This window comes from Sus scrofa, chromosome 17 (genome assembly GCF_054392235.1).
Source record: "Sus scrofa isolate SSC_HxYL_T2T_F1_AM1 chromosome 17, Sscrofa_HxYL_maternal_Yorkshire_Landrace_v2.0, whole genome shotgun sequence".
NCBI classification, from domain to species: Eukaryota; Metazoa; Chordata; class Mammalia; order Artiodactyla; family Suidae; genus Sus; species Sus scrofa.
In genome coordinates this window covers 59549285-59562858 of record NC_139399.1, presented here as the reverse complement: position 1 = coordinate 59562858, position 13574 = coordinate 59549285, and the positions used below count along the sequence as shown (strand labels likewise).

Here is a 13574-nt window from a genome sequence, read left to right as displayed (position 1 = left end):
TCTAGTTCACAGCAGTCACCACCCGGACCACCTCACTCATCACGCTGCCTCTTGGCCCCAAGGTGTCTGCGTTTTTGACTCCCTGTTCTAAAGCTTGCCAAGGAGGATGCTGGGGAATCAGGCTCAGAGAGCCTAAACAACTCTCCCAAGGTCACACAGCACACAGAACAAGACTACAGCCTGAGGACTCAGGACACGCAGTCCTACTTGGGACACTAAGTGCCTTTCCCCAGCAGTCTCAGAGACCCCACCTCAGTCCTCCAGGAGCTGCTGACCCTGGCCCTGAGCTCTAGGGAACCAAGAGGCCTGGCCAGGGAAGGCCCCGTCCTGTTTAGGCTTTGTGGTCTCGTGAGTAACCGAGTGGAAAAAAACAAGCTTGAAAAGATAACAATTACAACGAAATTAAATCAAATCAGGCCCGTGACTCATTTATGGAGCCGTAAAAACAGAAAACAAAAACAAGCTGGTTCTGGAGGAGGGAGGCCAGGATGAGGAAGGGAGAAGTTGGGCAAGGGAAAAAAAATAAAGCAGCAGCAACAATCTCCCGGGGCTGTCAATTACCCCAACAAGGAGGCAACGGTGCCAGATGCCAGGCCCCTGTACAGGGCAAGGGCCCGGGGACTCAGAAGCCAGGAAGACCCAGAGAAGGGGCCAGAAGAGGTCCTAGATGCCAGTGGGGTGGCTGGTCTGCCCTCCTGAACACCCCCATGAGCTGGGAACCACTGACATGCCATTCTGCATAAAGGAAACTGAGACTCAGAGGAACCGAGTGACAAGGCCAGGTCACACGGCCAGAAAGTGGGAGGCTGAGGTCCCAGCCTGGCCCCAAAGCCAGTATGAGCTTCAGCCTTGCCATCTGGAAAACAGGCTCCCGAGCCCCAGCCCTCTTCCAGAGGACAGGAGAGCCAGGGGCCCTGGCGTTTCCTCTGGACATTGCAGGAGCCCTGAAAACTAGCCACCCAACATGGCAGCCCGTCTCTAGACTCACTGTCCCCATTTACGCAATAATGGGGTCACATCAGGCAATGACGAAGGAAGGCCCAGGAGCTCAGTGGGTCTGACCCAGGGGAGCTTCAAAGCGCTGCTCTGCCCATTTCCCAGAAGCCTCTGCCCCGGGGGACGTAAGAGGAGCCAGAGGCAGAGCCTGAGGGAGCCCGACCCACAGGCCTGCGATTCCCTAGAGGTCACCCTGACCCAGGGACGAGACTGGGCGGGCAGCAGCGAGCTGGGCCGGGGAGCTGAGCCGGGCCGGGAAAGCAGGAGCTCCAGGATAGTGAGGACAGGATTTGAGGGGGCCGAGAGGGAAGGAGCGCTGGCAAGCAGCTGCCAAAAACAACACCATTCACCACATTAGGACCTTGGATGTTGAGTGCTTACTATGGTCGGGGCACGGGCTAAGCACTTTACATGCAATCCTTCTCACATTCATCCATTCTACCAGTCTTTATGGAGCATCTTCTTGTGCCAGGTGCCATGTTGGGGGCTGGGAACAGAACAATGATCAAGAGAGACAAAAGCGAGGCGGCCATCCTGAACCGGGTAGCAGACAAGGAAAACCCAGGAATGCAGCGGGAAGAGCTACAGAGTCAAATGAAGAGAGGAAGGGAGTGTCGGGAGTCCCTGAAGGCCTGGCTGAGCTGTGACATTTAAGCAGAGACCTGAAGGAGTGAGAGCAAGCCATCCTTGGGAGTGTGTTCCAGGCAGAGGGACGAGCAAGCACAAAGCCCCAGGGTAGGAGCACACCTGGCAAGTTGGAGAAACAGGAAGAGGGCCAGTGTGGCGGGAGCAGAGTAAACCTTCCCAACAGCCAGAGGGGTAGCTACTGCTATTATCTCCTCTTTTAGAAGAGGAAATTGAGGCTCAGAGACGGGGAAGTGACTTGCCCAGAGTCACAGAGTGAGGAAATGGCAGCACAAGAGGCAGAAGCACAAGTTGAACTGTGTGGGAAGAGGGGCGGACATGCCACAAGGCTGTAGGATCCAAGGGTGACACTCAGAGAGCATGTGTCACCTGCCTTGGTCACAGCCATGGAAGTTGTGATTGTGCAACCAGAGCCATGCAAGGAGCCTCAGCCCCGCCCTCACCCTGCCTCCTCGGCCCACTGGGTCTAAGGGCACTGGGTAGCCTAGAATCCAGGGAACTCATTCAGGCTAAGTTGTGAGGGACTGCGAGCAGTTTCTGGCTTATCCTATCCCTGAGATGACCTTTAACCAAGTCATAGAAGCAGTTCTGCAGCCTTAGTTTCCCCATTTGTCAAATGATGGGACTGCTTAGGTGGTCTCTAACAGCAGTTGAGGATTCTTGGGTCCAGAGAGAGGCATGGCTTTCCAAAGTCACACAGCCAGAGAATGACAGAGCTAGGGGACCCCAGCCTGGTAACTGATGGCCCAGAGCTCTTCTCCCTCCGGCCGGGATGACACCTGGGCCTCTTACCCTGCTCTGCTGTCTTCATCAATCTCCCCCTCATCTGCCGCCCTGCACCCCTCGCACTGTTCATACTTCCAAGCCTTGGCACATGCCATCCTCTGCTTCGGGGTCCCTTCCCCTATGCCATCTTCTCTACCCACAAAGGAAAAATAAAGCAGGATCAGACTATTTATAGAGAGAGGGTTTAGGTGGAGAATATTTAAGCTGGCAAAGGTGGGAGGCTCAGAGAAGGCTACTCTGAAGAGTGACATCTGAGTTGTGACTTGAAGGAGGTGAGGGGGAAAGTCATGGGAATACATGGTAGATAAGGATTCCAGGCAGAAGGAAAAGCATGTGCAAAGGCCCTGTGGTAGAAAGATCCGTAGTTTATCAGAGGAACAGCAAGGAGGCCATTGGGCTTGAAGGGAGTAAGCAAGGGGGAAAGTGGGGGAGTTAAGATCATCAGAGATATTCAGTTTTCTAGGATTGGGGGCAGGGGTCACAATGTGGCCATGGGGCAGGGTCGGGGGGACTTTGACATTTACGCTGAGTGAGGTGGGAGCCATGGGAGGTCTCTGAGGAGAGGAGGGACAGGATCTGACTTAGGTTCTAAGGAGATCCCTCTGGCTCTTTGCGGAGAACAGACTGTAGGGGGTGAGGTCCCCAGATAGGTGATGCTGGTGGCATGGACCATGGCAGAGGCAGTGGAGCTGGGGAGATGCAGGCTGATGCTAGGTGTATTCTGAAGGTGGAGCTGACAGGATGTGGTGAGCAGTCAGACACCTGGCCAGGGAGAACAAAGGGTAGAGGACAACTCCCAGGTTTGGGGGGGAGTGCCTAGAGAATGGAGGGGCAGTAAACTGCGCTGGGTTGTGGTTGGTTCCTGTCAGTCATCCCAGTGGCGAGGGGACAGTGGGGCCTTAGGTCTGGAGTCAGGGAAATGTCCGGGTTGGAGAGAGGCATTTGGAAGTCACCAGCATTTAGATGAGGACAAGAACTGTGTCTTTGGCATCTTTGTCCCCCTCTTCCCCTCACTCCAGCACCAGGGTGGCCTCGGGGAGCATCCAGGAGACCCTCAGATAAATCCCTAAGCATGTGTACTGAGTGCCCACCACGCTCAGGGTCAAGCACCCCCTCTCACTGACTCACTTCATTCTCACAGCTTCTGACAGGGTAGGTACCTACCACCAGAGCCCATTTACAGAGCTGGGGGTGAAGGAATTTGCCCAAGGTGTCACTTAGCATTGGGAAAATAGTGAATTATTCATTCTAGAAGGCTGCTCTAACAGACGTAGAGCAGGCCTTGGGCAAGACCACTGGGGGAGAGTTAAGTGCCTTTCTCAGCAGCCCCTGATCACGACGACGCAGGGCAGGGCACTGAGATGGGGAAGCCAGAGGCTCCTGAGTTACCTCCTCCAGGCGGTGGGAAGGATTGCATCTTAGTGATTTGGGGTCCCCTGGAAAAAGGCTGAGGGAAAACCTGGAGCTCCCCAACTTCAGCAGGAGGGAGGCTGGAAAAGGAGCTTGAGAGAGATGAAGGAGGGAGCTACAGTCAAGAAGCAGATTGAGGCCTCAAGCCAGGTAGAGAGACGAAGATTTCAGGGCAGGCTTAGGGGACCGTGAGATCCCCTCACCACTTATGTGGAACTCTAGAAAGCCTCTCCTTAGCCTGTAAGTGCTCTTCCTCTGATGCCTCAGGCTCCACCACTCACTGCAGCCATAATAGCCATCTGGCCAATGGCTGTGATTTGCAAAAATTCCTCCCCCCGCCCATAACCTGGATGGAGTCTGAAAGAAAGTTGAGGGTCGCAGCAGGGTGTGAGACAAGATTCAAACTCAGATCTATCTGACCCTCAAACAGTATTCTTTCCACTGTAGGGATTGGCTTGTCCACTTGGCAGCCATGCAAGATGGGAACGAGAGTTGGGAGGGTCCCTAAGGGGCAGGGAGGAGGAATAAGACCCAGATACTGTTTATCAAGACCCAGCCTTGTGAGAGTCACTGGCAAAGACTTTAGTTTCTAATTTGTAAAATCAAAGTTACAATCCCTTTTTCCTCTCAGGGGTGTGATGGGTTAATCCAGGGATTGGCAAACTTTTTCTGTGAAAAAACAGGTAGTAAATATTTTCACCTTTGGGGGTAGTATGGTCTCTCTCATAGCCACTCAACATGTAGTTGTAGGGTGAAAGCAGTAACAGATGATAAGTAAATGAATGGCCATGCCATGTGCCAATAAAACTTTATTTACAAAACCAAGTTGTGGGACAGATTTGACCTGAGGGCTATGGTTTGTCAACCCTGGGGATAATGAATGCAAATTAGAGACGTGGCGCATAGTAAATGCTCAATAATATTTGATGAAAGAGTGAAATGAGTCTGAGTCTCACTTTCTTCGCCTCCTAAAAAGAAAGCATTGCAATTAGCTATTTGCTGAATGCATCCCTTGTTACTTGGGGTTTCAGGAAGCCAGAAATGGCCCTCACATCATTCCTCCTTATAAAACCCTATGAGATAGGTCTGTCTATGGTCCCATTTTACAGAAACTGAGGCTAAGTGACCAAGGCTGTGGAGCTGGGATATGACAAAGCTGGGATTTCTGAAACTGAGCCTGGGGCTCTTTATACTCTGAAATTTGGAGACTGAGACCAAGACCCTGGAGCTCACATTGGACCTGGAGCGGGGTCTGGCTCTAGATCCTCAGCTCAATCCTCCCCAAGCCAGGGGTTTGCCGCCTGCACCCCCTCCTGGACAGTGGGTCAAATATGCAAGAGACGAGAGAGAGAGGTGGGGGGGGCAGAGAGGCAGAGAGAGATAAGACAAAGAGACAGAAGGGCCCAGGGAGACAAAAGAGAAACAGACACGAAGAGAGATGGATCTGGAGAGGAATAACACATCTCCCATCCTCTCTCCCTCCCTGGGACTCCTTCCCAGCCCCAACATGCTCTCTATCACCACTGACTCCTTCCAGGGAAAAAATTATCCATCCCCCATGCAGTTCTGGGTTGGAATCTTGGCTCAGGAACTGACCACTGTGTGATATTAGACAAGGGCTCCCCTTCTCTGAGCCTCATTCTTCCCATCTGTGAAATGAAGATGATGCTGACTTAGGACAGCCTCGCTGGCTGCTGGATCAGATTAAGCAGGGTCACCTGGTACCAACAAGCACATAAGGACCCTAAGTGCCCCACTCCCTGGGCCAGGGACGGGGGCGGGGGTGAGGACACACTGTCTGACCTCAGGGTCTGTGTTCCCCAAGGGGGTCATTATTTATTTATTCATTCATTCTTTCAAAAAACATTTATTGAGCACCTACTGTTTGGCAGGTGCTGTGTAAGGTACAGGGCACACAGTCATGAAGAAGGCAAACAAAAGTCCCTGCCCCGGTACAGCTGATATTGTAAACGAGGAGGCAGACAGGCAACCAACAAGCAAATTAATACAAATGTACCAGGTGGTGAGGAGGGCAGGGGGAGAAATAACTTGGAGTACACAAGGAAAAAAATTCCCCCCACCAGCCCGGGGGGGGAGGTTACCTGTTGTGTTCTTCCTGAGTGCAAGGCACTTTCATTGATTTTGTCACACTGAGTATCCTCAGCAATCCCAGGAAATAGGTACTCTTATTGTCCCATTTTTCAGATAAGGAAATAGGCTCAGAGAGGTGACGCGACTTGCTCAAGGTCGCGCATCTGTAAAGGGGCAGCGCCAGAACTCTAATGGGCCCTGAAATCCTGGGGACAATCAGAGGGGTTTGATCCACCGTGGGATAAGCTAATGCCTCCCCTGCAAGATCCCATGGCAGGGTCTTGAACAGGGCCCAGTCAGACAGAGAATAAGACTTGCATCAGAGGCCTCAGCCACCAGAAGGTTAAAGACCCAGGAATTGGGTCCTTGGGGTTCCCTGGCGGGGCTCCAGCTCCAGCTCCCGCCACCACAAGGCCCCAGATAGGATGACAGCCACACCCAGGCTCAGCCTCTGGCCCGCGCCGCCTGCTGGGAACACAGAGTCCTTGGGACTAGGAGGCTCAAAATAGAAAGCTCAGAGCCTGGGCTGGAGCCTGGAATGCCTGGGCAGACAAGCCGGGACTCCTGGACCAGCCCAAGTACTGCCCGGCCTGGGGCTGGCAGGGCAGCAGAATCATCAGGATCCACCGCTAGGGTCTAGGTCCTGGTTGTTATTCTCCTGAAGCAGCTTCCAAGATGCCAGCTCCAGGATGTGCCTGGACTCCTCTCCTGGCTTAATCCCGGACTAGCCATGTGGACTTGGGTTGGTCACCTACCCCCAGGGACCTTAGTGTCCTTATCTGCCAACAACTCATAGAGTTGTTCATTCAGTCATTCAACAAATGTTGTTTTATTATTTTTTTAATTTTTTTTTTTTGCTTTTTAGGGCCACCCCTGCAGCATATGGAGGTTTCCAGCTAGGGGTTGAATCAGAGCTGTAGCTGCTGGCCCCATAGCCATGGCAAGACCAGATCCGAGCCACGTCTGTGATCTACACCACAGCTCACGGCAACAGTGGATCCTTAACCCACTGAGCAAGGCCAGGGATCAAACCTGTGTCCTCATGGATGCTAGTCAGGTTCACATCTGCTGAGCCACAATGGGGACTCTGTCATTCAACAAATGTTTATCAAAAAAAAAAAAAAAAATGGAGTTCCCGTGGTGGCTCAGTGGTTAACAAATCTGACTAGGAATCAGGAGGTTGCAGGTTTGATCCCTGGCCTCGCTCAGTGGGTTAAGGATCTGGCATTGCTGTGGCTGTGGTGTAGGCCAGGGGCTACAGCTCCAATTAGACCCCTACCTGGGAATCTTCATATGCCGCGGGTGCAGCCCTAGAAAAGACAAAAAAAAAAAAAAAGACAAAAAAAAAAACAAAACCGTTTATCAAGCACCTATTATGTTCCAAGCACTGTGCTAGGCACTGGAGATATACCAGAGAACAAAACATAGAAAAATCCTTGTACTTATGGACAAGTAAAATCTACAGCATGTCAGAAGGTGATGAGCACCCCAGAGGAACATAAAGCATGGAAGAGGACATGGAATACTAGGTAGGAAGGGGAGAGACCCTGTGGACACTCGGGAGAAGAGTGTTCCAGACAGAGGGACAGCCAGTGCAAAGGTCCTGAGGCAGCATGAGCTTGGGTCATTTCAGAGACACAGGGAGACCAATATGACTGGAAGAGTGAATGAGGAGGAGGGGAAGGCGAGGAGGGCCCTCTGATACAGGGCCTTGTGAGCCAAGGGAAGGACTTAAGGTTGACTGGCAGAGCACTGGGGATCTGCTCAGCAGTGGAGCAAGCGGGCACATCCACAGTTTTACAGGAGCCCATGGCTGAGTATAGAGGCAATTTCTAGAGGGCTGGGCTGGAAGCTTCTGGGCCAGTGTGGATGAGAGGTGATGGGGGCAGAAAGAAGGACTTGGAGGCCAGTCTGGGCCACAGGAGGCCCAGCAGGAAGTTGGCAGACAGAAGGCCCAGCCTGGGACACCGACTGCTTTGTCCAGCCTGAAGCCTACGACCCCCACCCCCGTCTGTGCTGGCCTGTGGCAGCCTTAGGGCTGGGAAATGTGCCTGGAATGTCAGCCACGAGGCCTGGGCCGGACAGTGCCCGTGGGACCCGCCAGGAGGCCAGGCGAGTACCCTGGCCACAGCCCTGCCCACACATGGAATCTCTCAAGCCCACTGACCAGGGTGAGTGGTAATTACAGGCCCTGGAGCAGAGGGGGAAGGGACTGCAAACCAGAGCCTCCCCCACAGCCAACCCCACTCCTATTTACTGAGCACCTATTATGGGCCAAGTCCTTACACACACTATCCCATCCCATCGGCACCTCAATCCTTTGTTTCTGATACCTCCAAGTGACACATCTTGCAAGAAGGAAGCTGACTTGCTTACAGCCCCACAGCATAAGACAACACATGCAGAAACTGGGTTTTGCACCCAGGACCCCAAACTTGGCATGTCTTCTTTGTGGCTATACTGGCAACTCATTGCTCCAGAGACCAAGGTGAGTTAGGAGAAAGAACAGTAGACTGTGAGTCCCCTGGGGCTTTTCTGGAACTGAGCTGTCTCATCTGTCAAAGAACCATTCATTCATTCATTCATTTACAAGTGTTTATTGGGCACCTGCTCTGTACAGGCCATGGGCTGAAAGCTGAGTATAGCAATGAACAATACAGACATGACTCCCCCCAAATGATGGTGACATGCCAGTGGAAGAAGACAGACAAGAAATGGAATAAACAAGCTGGGTAGTCTTCCAGAATAAGCCCTAAGTCCTAGGGAGAAAATGAAACAGCATGAGGTGACAGAAATGAGGGGCTAGCCGGGGAGGGCCTCTCTAAGGGATGACTGTGAGAAGAGCCGCAGGGAGAGCTGAAGGAAGAGGGCTCTCTATTCCAGAGGGAAGAGCAAGTGCAAAGGCCCTGAGGCAGCACAATTAGGAGTTTTGTGTTAGTGTGTTTGTGGCACAGGGAGGTCAGTGTGGCTACAGCTGAGCAGAAAATGGGGGAGAGCGAGTGAGCCAGGGTAGAAGAGGGAGTGAGGTTAGAGAGGTCTTGGAAGTGGCAGTGGTGAGGGGTGATCCCCCAGAGCCTTGTGGCTGCTGTAAGAACTTTGGCATCTCCTCTGAGAGCAGTGGGAGCCATGGAGGGTTCTGAGCAGAGGAGGGATAGGCTCTGTCTTGAGTTCTAAGGGACTCTCTCTGCCTTAGGAGGCAAGAACAGAGGCAGGAAGTCCAACAAAGAGGTAACCGCAAAGGTCTCTCGGAAGAAGGTGGTGCTGGACCAGGGTGGGGTAGTGGAGGTGGCCCCCTGCAGATCTGACAGCTCGTGTAGACTAGTCATGGGGCAGGAGAAGGAAACCCAGGTCTGGAGCCTGGGGAGCCAGGGAGCCGCAGTCACCATTAATCACTGCAGCAAGGAAGACCCCACATTTGTGGTGAGGGCAGGGGTTCCCTCCTGGGCACAAGGCCCAACCCATGGTGCAAGAAACACTTCGTCCCCTATACCCCTCAAGCACAGAATCAGTGAAGAGACCCCACGGACAGGTGGCCCTAGCATCTGGGACCCCAGGAACGAGATGCTATCTCCCTGGCGAAAGCCCTGCAGATACAGCTCCCTTGGACCCCCCCCCCCCAACCTCTCACCCCCAGTGAAGGAACTCATTCTTCTTTGCTGTACTCTAAGCATCCCCCTGGCTCCCTGGAATCCCCAGAGGCAGCAGAATTGTCTGTCCTTCCCACCCATCTACCTCCCTGCCAGCCAAACAGGGCTGAAGAGGACTCTCAGCCAGCTCTTCCTCCACACCTCTGTCCAGGCTGTTTCCTTTTCCCTCTTGCCCTGTCTACACCACCACCCAGCTCCTATTCATCCCACCTAGAAGCCTTCAGAGATGGTACCCAGCATCACCTGTGGGCCCCGCGGCTGGTCCTCATCATTTCACACTCCCCCATCCCTCTTGTCATCATTTGGTTCTCTGGTCCTTAGTTCCTGTTTCATAGATGAAGGAACTGAAGTTCCGAGAGAGGGGGAAGGTTCTCAAGGTCACAGGCAAGGTCAGTGGCAGTGCCAGGATTCAAACCTAGGCCTGTCTGATTCCAGACTTCTTAACCTCAGACCGGTACAGCTGCTGGCTTAGGAGGGTGAAGTCGGCCCAACACAAGGGTTTGGGTGCAGGCCATTTATTTAGGAGACGATCCCAGAAACATCACTAGGGAGTGAGGAAGTGAGGCAAGGAAGGGGGTGAGTAGGTTGCCGCTGTGGGCTCAGCCCCCAGGAACCTGGGGGAGAAGGGGCAGAGCTGCCTTAGTGTTGCCCCACCCCAGGGTGAGGAAGCTGGGTTTTTACACATCAGTTCCCCCTCTGCTGGAGAGGCTCTCACTCTCCTGCAGCCAGAGGAAGCCCTCGGGCAGAGAGACTCAGGACAGCGGCCACAGGTATGACCTCCCAGGCGGGCACTGTGAGTACCCGGGACTGTGACCATCCCAGAAGTGTCCTCTATCCTCTCTCCCCTCCACGCTGCCGACCCTGGCACTGCCCCAGACTCTCTGACCCACAAACATAAGCCTGAGAAACCAGAGCTGGCACAGGTGGGAAAACTGAGTCCCACAGAGGCCACCCACATGCCATGAGCTCCTGGGGTGGAGAGCGGCCAACTGCACCTCCCTTCTGGGCTCCCCAACTTCCAGAACAGTGCTGGCCCCAGGATACAGACAAGGTCCTTCAGTGGGATGTGGCTGAGCTACATGACTGTGAGCACGTTCCTCCACCTCTCAGAGCCTCAGTTTCCTCATGTGAAGAAAGGGATCATTTAAAAAAACAGAACAACCTCACGCGGTTTTTGTGGGGATTCAATGGGACACTAGATATAAAAGACTTAGAACGGCACATGCAAGTCATAGTAGGTGCTTATATATATGTTTGCATTTCAATAAGATGCTGCCTGTGTCACAAGTACTGAATAAATGAAGCCATTATCACTACAGTTATCAAGGTTGTTTGGGACCCTCCGTATAACAGCCCAAGCCCAGGCCTGCTCGGTTGGGACCAGATATTGGCTGGGTGGCTTCCCCACATTTCCCAGGTCCCCCAGGCCCTTGCTCAAGGCCGTCTGTACTTTGGGGAAACAGAGGAGGAGAAGGAGGAGGAAGGGGTGGGGGCTAGGCCAGGCCTGCTGGCGGTAACTGCGGGCAGTGACCCTGCCCAAGAGGCCCCACTCACCCGTCCACCCATCCGCCAGAGCCGCTTGCCCATTCCACGCAGGGGACGCCTCATCTTGCACAAGACAGGAAGTGGGAGGCCCGGGGTGGCGGCGGGTGACGCCAGGACCCCATGTCCACCCGGCTGCAGACAGGATGGGCAAGGGAGGCCCCAGCCAGGCTTCCTGTGTGCTGAGTACACTGGGCAGAAAGGAGAAGTGGGGGCCAGGGTCACAGGGAGAGCCGGGCAGCATCTTCCTCTCCCCAGCCCAACTGTTCCGCCTGCCCTCCCTGACTCAGGGGCCCTGAGTTCAAATCTCAGCTCTGCCATCTCTCAGCTGCGTGACTTTGGACAATGCAGCTCTCAGGGCCTCTGTTTCCAGTCACTACTAGGGAACAGGGAAGCCCCCCAGCCTCTTTGGGGCATTGTTGTCATCATTCCCATTTTATAGATAATGAAAGCAAGTCCCCATTTTACAGACAATGAAAGCAAGTCCACAGGTATTTTCAAACAGTATTTTTTTTTTTTTTTTTTGGCACAGCCTGTGGAAGTTCCTGGGCCAAAGACTGAAGCTGTGCAACAGCAGCCACTGAAGCTGCTGCAGAGACAACACCAGACCGATAACCCACTGGGCCACAAGGGAACTTCCCAAACAGCATCTATTGTACTTGAAGATTTAGGGCCACAATGGGAAAGGGCAGGCCTGAGGACCCACTGCACGCTGGACACACAAAGACTAGGCCAACATGAGCCTTATGAACATATCCTGGGCCCACAAGGCATTACTAATCAATTATGATTCTCCCTCCTAGGAGCCCAGATGCAGTCTCAGAACCCTGCTCAACACCGCTCTCGAACCACTGCCAATCCAAGCACCTGAGGCCTGAATAAGTAAGGAGAGTACGTGTTATCTGCTGCCCTATTTCAGCAACAGTCAGGATCAGAGGGGAACTTTCCCAAGAAAGAGGCTGCCCTCTAGCAATCCATCTCTGGGTATTTCTCTATGATCAGGGACCCCGTCAGATCAGACTCTCAGCCCCCTGCCCCCAGCATATTGAGGGGACCACAAAGTCTGAGCTCTGGAAAAGACAATTACAGAGTAACTGGGCTGGGCTTGTCTTTGGAGAAGAGGAGTTGAGGTCCAGGACAGCAGGGAGGGGGCCAGAAGGAGGAAAGGCCAGATCACCAGCCTGCTGTGGACTCTACCGGCAGTGCTAGGGAAAGTCCAGTGACCCAGAGCCCCGAGTGGATTGTGTAAAAAGGAAAAATGAAACCAAATGCAGAGCCCTGGGCCTCCCGCCAGCCCTGGCCACCTAGCCCTGTGTTCACTGCCATCATCCTGGTCCAAGCCACCATTATCGCTTGCCTGGACATCTGCAGTTGTTTCCAACCTGGTCTCCCTGCTTCACCCTTGTCCCCTACACAACCTTTCCGCATGGCAGCTGGAGAGATCAAAAATATTACCCCACCTAAGTCACTCCCTGCTTTAATCCTCCAGGGACGGAAGGATATGCCTGACCAGATGCCTGACCCTGACCTCCAAGATCTGGACTTCTGGCCCCTTCCCCTTTTAAGCCCATATCCTACTTCTCTCCCCATCACTCATGCACCCCAGGAATTCCAAGCTTCTTAAATAGGTCAACCTGATTCTCACCTCCAAGCCTTTGCCCTTGCTGTTCCCCCCCACCTACAGCCCTGTTTCCCTATAGTTTCCTTTGGTGGATGCATCTCATTAATTAGTCGTCAATAAATGCCAACCTCCTCCCAGAGCCTGCTGCCCACATGCGCCACCCCAGATGCCTGCCCCGTCACCCTCCACTGCACCCCTCTGGTTATGTTTTTGCAGCACCTATCCATGTCTGGAAGTATCTACTGATTTGTTTACTTGTCTGTCTGTCTCCATCACCAGCATGCCAGCTTCATGAGGGCAAGCACTGTGCCCAACCTGGTCACCTGCTGTGTGCCCAGCACCTTCCACACAGCAGGTGCGCAATATATGTTTGTTGAAATAGACTGAAATGGCATAAACCACCAAGGGGAATTCTCACTGGGATCTTCCAAGTCCCCATTTGCTGCCCCTCTCTGAGAATGACAGGTTGGTCCCCCTCTAGTGCCATCCCCCAAACAGTATAGAGTTCTGGGGAAAATTCTGATTTCAGTGGGAATACGATTGATTATTGATGTCTGCCACAGACCAGGCAGGGCATTGGCAGGCATTTGCATCTGGTCTGTTCATTGCTATCTCCGCAATACCCAGAACAACGCCTGGAACATAGTGTTCAACATATATCTGTTGAAAGTCAAATACATGGGTTCTTTGTCTAACTGGCTATGTTTTTCCAGAAGAAAAAACACCTTTAGCTGATTTAATAACCATTGGGGCAGCCATTCACGAGTCCCCAGTGTGTGCTAAACCTGAGAATAGCCTGGGGAGAGGTTCTGATCGTCTATTTACAGAGGAGGAAG

The 13574-nt window shown here is 53.2% G+C and overlaps 1 long non-coding RNA gene across 2 annotated transcripts; it reads left to right on the top strand.

Annotated features, from left to right (window-relative positions):
- The first annotated feature begins 10279 nt into the window (after positions 1-10279).
- LOC110257356 (uncharacterized) lies at positions 10280-12877 on the top strand. 2 transcript variants are annotated; one of them, XR_002339850.2, is made up of 3 exons: positions 10280-10345; positions 11921-11999; positions 12607-12877. It is a non-coding gene; the product is annotated as an uncharacterized LOC110257356 (long non-coding RNA). The 2 variants fall into 2 exon arrangements; XR_014832576.1 differs by having other exon boundaries at positions 11921-12008; positions 12607-12743.
- The last annotated feature ends 697 nt before the right edge of the window (positions 12878-13574 follow it).